Here is a 6,448-nt window from a genome sequence, read left to right as displayed (position 1 = left end):
AGTCCAAAGAAGACCACTGAGCACCTAACTCCTTCAATAAAGTAATGATAGTTAGCATTAATTGTCAACTAGACATATGCAGAACAACCTGTGGATAGAGTTGAAATTGAGGGGTTGTCTCCATGAAGTTGGCTTATGGGCATATCAATAGCATATTTTCATAAAATTGGTGTGGGAAAACACAGCCCATCGTGGGTGACACCATTCCCTAAGATAGGGGTTTCTGAAATGTATAAGAGTGGAGATGGAAATGAGTATAGGAATCAAGTAAGTAAGCATCTGTGCATTTATTTATTTCTATTCTCAGCTCTGGCTGTTATATAGCCAGCTTTTATGAGTTACTGCTTTGATTTTCTCAAAATGATGGGCTGTAACATGAATTGAAAAAGAAAAATAATCTTTTACCCTAACTTTCTTCTTGTCAGAGAATTTTGTCACATAAAAAGAATGAAACTAGAACAAAAACTGATGCCAAGCAGTTGAGGTCATTGCTATGATAGATCTAAGCATGTGGTTTGCATGACTTGGATTGTTTTCTGGCATTAATGTGTAAACATTTGGTATACTGGGCTAAAAGGAGGTTTTATAGGCTGGAACCATAGCTTGCCAGAGTATTTTATTGCAAATTAAAGAGAAGAATATTCAGAGAAACATGGAACATTATATCCTGGTTTATGGGATTTTACCACAGAAACAGGGATATAAGTTCTTACTGTGATCTGTGGGCTAAGAGACTGTGTGACAATCAAACTAGGACTAAAGAAGTAGCTGTGACTGTCTAAGAGATCAGAACTTTGTTGTTCTAGAGAAAAGGATAACATTCCCCTTGACAAGGTAGAAAAAGGTTCTTGGGCCTAGCAATGCATCATTTAGGCCTTGATCCTTACCATATGGCATCTAATTCTTGTTTTTAAGTTCATATACCATGACCAAATAGGCTTCATTCCCTAAATTCAGGGTGATTTGACATACAAAAATCAATAAATGCTTAAACAAACTGAAAGAGAAAAACTACATGATCATTTCATTGTATGCATCAAGGGACCTTTGACAAAATCCCAACACCCCTTCATGTTAAAAATCCTAGAGATATTATGTTTACATGGAATGGTTTTTGCAGAAGTCCATAGTCAACATTAAATCAAATGGAGAAAGATACAAAGCATTTCTGCTAAATTTAGGAACAATACAAGATTTTCCATTGTCTCAACATATGTTCGATATAATATTTAAAGGCTTACCTAGAGAAATAAGACAACTGAAAGAGATCAGGTGGGTATAAAGTGGAATGGAAGAAGTTAATGTATCTGTATTTGCAGATGATATAATAGAATACATAAATGACCCTAAAATTTACTGGGAAGTTCCTATTTCTGAGAAACACTTTCAGCAAAGTAGCTAAATACAAAATTAACTTACAAAAATGAATACCCTTCGTTTATACAAATGCCAAGCAAACTGAGGAAAAAATTATGGGAGAAAAGATCGTTCACATTAGGATCAAATAACATAAAATATCTTGGGCTAACTCTAACCAAGTGAAAGACTTTTATCAGAAAAAATTTAACGAGAGGGGAGGACCTAGGACTTACCACAGGGCAGGGAACCCTGACTGCTCTTTGGACTGGAGAGGGAGGGGGAGAGGAGTGGGGGGAGGGGGAGAAGGCTGGTAGGAGGGGGAGAAGGGTGGGAGGAGGGGGAGGGAAATGGGAGGCTGGGAGGAGGTGGAAACTTGTTTTTATTTCTCCTTTTCTCAATAAAAAATAAATAAATAAATAAAAATTAAGACATTGGAGAAAGAAATTGAAGAAAATACAGAAGATGGAAATACTTCCTAATTTCATGAAGAGGTAAGATTAACATGGTCATCATACCAAAAACAATCTACACATTCTATGCAGTTCCTAGCAAAATTCCAACACAACACTAATCCTGAAAGATCTTCAGTTTCCTATGAAAATACACAAACACACACACACACACACACACACACACACCAAGAAAAGAGAAGAAAATAAAACAAACAAAATAAGATGTCTAAAACTATCCTGAATAATAAAATGAATTGCAAGAGGTATTACTAGTCTCATCCTCAAATTGTACTATAGAGCTATAGCAATTAACAGAATGACATTGGCACAAAACCAAACCAAAACAAAACACCCAGATATATTGATCAATGGAATCAAATTGAAAACCCAGACATAAACAGTGTTGTGGGATTTTTGATCACACTGTCAATCCTGAGATTTTATTATTTACTTAAAAATTCTGCTTCTAGTTGTGGTGTGATTCAGTCCTCAAACATGCCTCTAATAAAAAGAATTCTGTTTGAATATTGTAAAAAAATATTAAATAAAACCAATCATAAGTCAAGAGGCAGAGTAAGCAATCAGTTGAAAAGAAAAAAAAAAACACAGAAAGTAGGAGGAAGTCAGGGCAACAGAGAAAGAGACTCCAGTTACAGAAGTTTGGTTTGAGATGTAGGAAACAGCTTTTTCTGGGATGACAGTGGAGGATGAAGCAGCTGGTTGCTTTCTCTCAATCTTTGAGCTAGCAGGTTTTCACCTCAGCATTTGGCTTCCAATTTTTATTGATAAAATAGAATTGTAGAGATTTATTTAAAAACATCTATACAACCTATTTTTTTGATAAAAACGCAGAAATGCATACTGGGGGAAAAGGCAAAATCTTCAACAACTTGTAATGATCAAACTGGATGTCTACATTCTGAAGAATCCACATAAGCCCATTCCTACTACCCAACACAAAATTCAACTCCAGATGGATTAAAGATTTTAACATAAAACCAGATACACTGAACCTGATAGAAGAGATAGCGGTGAAAAGCTTTGAACTCACTGGCATAGGAAAAGATTTGAAGGCAGCAAAACTGAGACGAGGGCGGTCATGGAGAACAACCAAGGAGTAGCACCATGTAGCTAGTTTTGACTCCCTATAAAATGACCTTCACCTGTGAAGTTGAAGTCTCACAGTACTGAAGATGTAATGGGCACCTCACAGTATTGAAGATGGCAGGACCATGGGATCTCTGTAAGGAGGAGCTCTAGTTGCACAGGGAAGCTGGGATGAGCCCCAGAGAAAACATGTGCATACTTTATGTGGCAGAGCTGCAGAGGTAAGGATACCTAAAGCATTTGAACCCCAAAGACAAACTTCACATCAAGCAACATGATTTGTTATTCTTGTTGCTGGTCTTTGGTTTTGTTCTGAGATTATTGTTACTTATGATGTCTTCATGCTTCCCTTTTGAAATAAGACTATTAATCTGCATGATTATGTATTGGTAGTACATAAATAGCTCTTCTTTTAAAGATTAGGTATTCGTAGTTAAAGGACATGATTGTAAATAATATATTGTACTTTTAATGAGATCTTCGACTTTTAATGGTTGGATTGTATTTCACATTATGAAATAAAAATAGATTTTTGGAGGGAAATGGAAGTTTATTTTTAAAAGGATGTATAGGCGTGTCAAGTTGGCCTTGGTAAACTGTCAGGATTCTCTTTAATTGCCAAGCTGACACTTGACAATTTAATCACTTGAGTACAATGATGGATTGTGTACATTTGTTTGTCCTGTGACATTTTATATGGTGTATTGATTTACTTATCCAACATAGAGAGACCCATCCCACTGTGGGGAGCACCATTTCCCTGTTAAAAAAAAAAAGACTTCCAACTGCATACGAGTGTAGAAATTGAGCTGAGTCCAAACAGTCAAGTGAGAATCTATGCATTGCTCTTTGTTCTTGATTGTGGATATGATGTAACTAAATGTTTAAAGTTCACAAAATAATTGATTGCAAATGAGAATTTTGAGCTAAAACATGCCTCTTTCTCTAGAAGTCACGTTTGACAGAGTGTTTTATCACAGATATGGAAATGAGACTAGAACACTTATCTTAATTCCCTTTCCCCTATAGGAGGAAGTTTGTCTTTCTCTTTTACTCACAGGGTGATTGTTATTGAGAACATATCGTGATAAGTTTTCCCTACTGATTCAAATAAGCTATTCTAACACATAACTATGCATTTGTGTGTATAATTTCTCAAATGTACATGCATAAATATATGGAGATGAAAACCACGTCATGATTTTTCATCTCTTTCAATAAGAATAAATGAAGCTTTATGGAAAGATGCTCTTGGTGTATATTAAGTAGCATTGTTAAATTAAAGTGGGTAATGGAAACCTTTACTGGCTGTTGAAGTGCTACTCAAGGTGCCCTGACATATCTTATCACCTAAAAGTATAATGGTGCTTTAAATATTAAAGAAGTTCATTTATGCTGGGCATTTAGAGTGGAGGTTGGCATACAAAAAGAAATACAAGTTAGTGATTCTTATTATAAATCTTTGCATTTTAACAGCATCCCCGGAAACATAGAAAGAAAAGAGTCCTTTGTCCCTATGACTTTTCAAAAATACAGTTTTGTAATAAAATAAGGATAATGGTAAAACAACCATAGCCAAAGTATGTCTAACATAGTTTGTTTTACCTAAGCAGAGTCAAAATGCATTTTAAAATTGTTATTAATTTCAGTAATATACATTCTTTGTAAGTTATTTAACAACTTTGAACTCTATAATTATTCTGCTTTTATTAATTTATTTTTCAACTCACATAAACATCTGAAATTTGAATTTCAAACAAGATTAAGGTGATATACAGGTTTGATGGTTTCCTGTGCCATGGATAACACATGGGCTCTGTAACATAACAGGTTAAGAGAGAAAAAATGTATTTTCTTACCTATCATTAAGTTCATGACTGACAATCTAATCTAACAAAATATTAGCAAAAGGAAAATCGTACACTATTATTAATATGCTTCTGTGGCACAAGAGCATTTTGGTAGGGGTAGTAAAATACTGGGGAAGCAGCAAGTCTGCCCATAGGTTCAATGAATATACATTATTCGTATATGTGAATATTTAGATTTAAATGTTTATGGTAGAACCAGGAGGAAAATTACAAGGCCAGATTCTCTCTGCCTTCTCTGCCTTCTTTTCTTCACTGCAGATACATGGCAGACAGCTGTCACATCTTGAAGGAAGAAGCAAAATATTGTCTGGCCTTGAGAAAGTGTGGGAACTCAGAGAATTTTTCTAAAATTCTTTGAACATACTCAGTGTGTTCAGGAGCCATATTTTGGAGTATTGTGCTCATGGAGATGGTCAATAAATTTTATCAAAAAAGCCAGTGTAATTCAGTGCATTACACATACAGTTCTAAATGACCTCTTCTGATTCAAGAATGTTGACATAGTGATATTTCATTTGTGTTTGAATAAATAAAGCTTGTCTGAAATTTAGAGAGTAAAATGGTTGCACTGATCACCCTTACAAGCCTGGCAGTGGTGACACACACCTTTAATCCTAGTAGCCATCCTAGTTTGCCATAGAAACCTAGTGGTGCATGGCTTTAATCTCAGTGATGCACGCCTTTAATCCCAGTCCTAGAGAGGAATATAAAAAAGGAGGACACATCTCACAGGCACAGTTTTTTTTTTTCTGAGATTCCTGGTGGTTGGATTATCATTTTAGACAGAGGTAGAGGTAAGAGCCAGTGGCTGACTTTTTTGCTTTTCTGACCTTCAGGTTGAGCCGCAATTTCTGTATCAGTGTTTTTATTAATCATGCTCCACGTTGAGATGTATCCACTGTGCAGATCATCATGAAAACATTTATTTAATTTCATTAGAAAATCTCTTTCATATCTTTAGGAAAATAGGTATTTGTTTTCTAGACAGGAGCTAACTCTTATTCAATCCAGTCTATGTCCTCCTAAATATTATAAATTTTATGAAGGTATTCCAAATACATAGTTGCAGATATGGAAATATGGCTCTAGACCTTATCAGGTAAACATGATTTAAAAATATGAGTAATTATAGATATTGGAATTTTAATTACCCACTTGTTTTGTGGAGGGAGATACTGATTCTAAGACCTAATGCATACTAAGCAAGGGTTTTACCACTGAACTACACAACCAACCTCAGAGCTAAGGGATAGTAGTTCAGCTGTCAGAGGCAGCTACGTGAGAAAGACCTTATAAAAGATAAACAAATAACTATTGCATCTTCATAATGAAAAACAAGAGTAACAGTTGATGAATTTTTAACTCGTCGATAAAATATATTCAATACATATAACAAATCATTATATGACATCAAATTAATTTTTTATATTTTCATCATGCTTCCTAATCTGAAAATCTGGCTTCTTGGGTACTGCATACAAGAAAGTGATTTGAATAGTGAATCAGGGATCAAAACTGCTTTGATTTTTTTTTGAAATGGAATATTAGCTTTATTTTATGGGTTAAAAATATACCATGTCAGTTCAAACCAGATAGACTATAATCAGTATCCACTGAAGTTTTCTTCACAAGCATATTTTACAGCAATGTTATAGCTAT

General features: G+C 34.8%; 1 pseudogene; it reads left to right on the top strand.

The window, feature by feature from the left end:
• Positions 1-794: 794 nt before the first annotated feature.
• Positions 795-913, top strand: LOC121452611 (annotated as a pseudogene).
• Positions 914-6,448: the final 5,535 nt, after the last annotated feature.

Source organism: Microtus oregoni, unplaced genomic scaffold, assembly GCF_018167655.1.
Source record: "Microtus oregoni isolate MIOR12 unplaced genomic scaffold, Mior012 000009F_ref0000495, whole genome shotgun sequence".
Lineage (NCBI taxonomy): Eukaryota > Metazoa > Chordata > Mammalia > Rodentia > Cricetidae > Microtus > Microtus oregoni.
The sequence above is the reverse complement of the archived record's forward strand: the minus strand, read 5'-3'. Positions and strand labels throughout refer to the sequence as shown.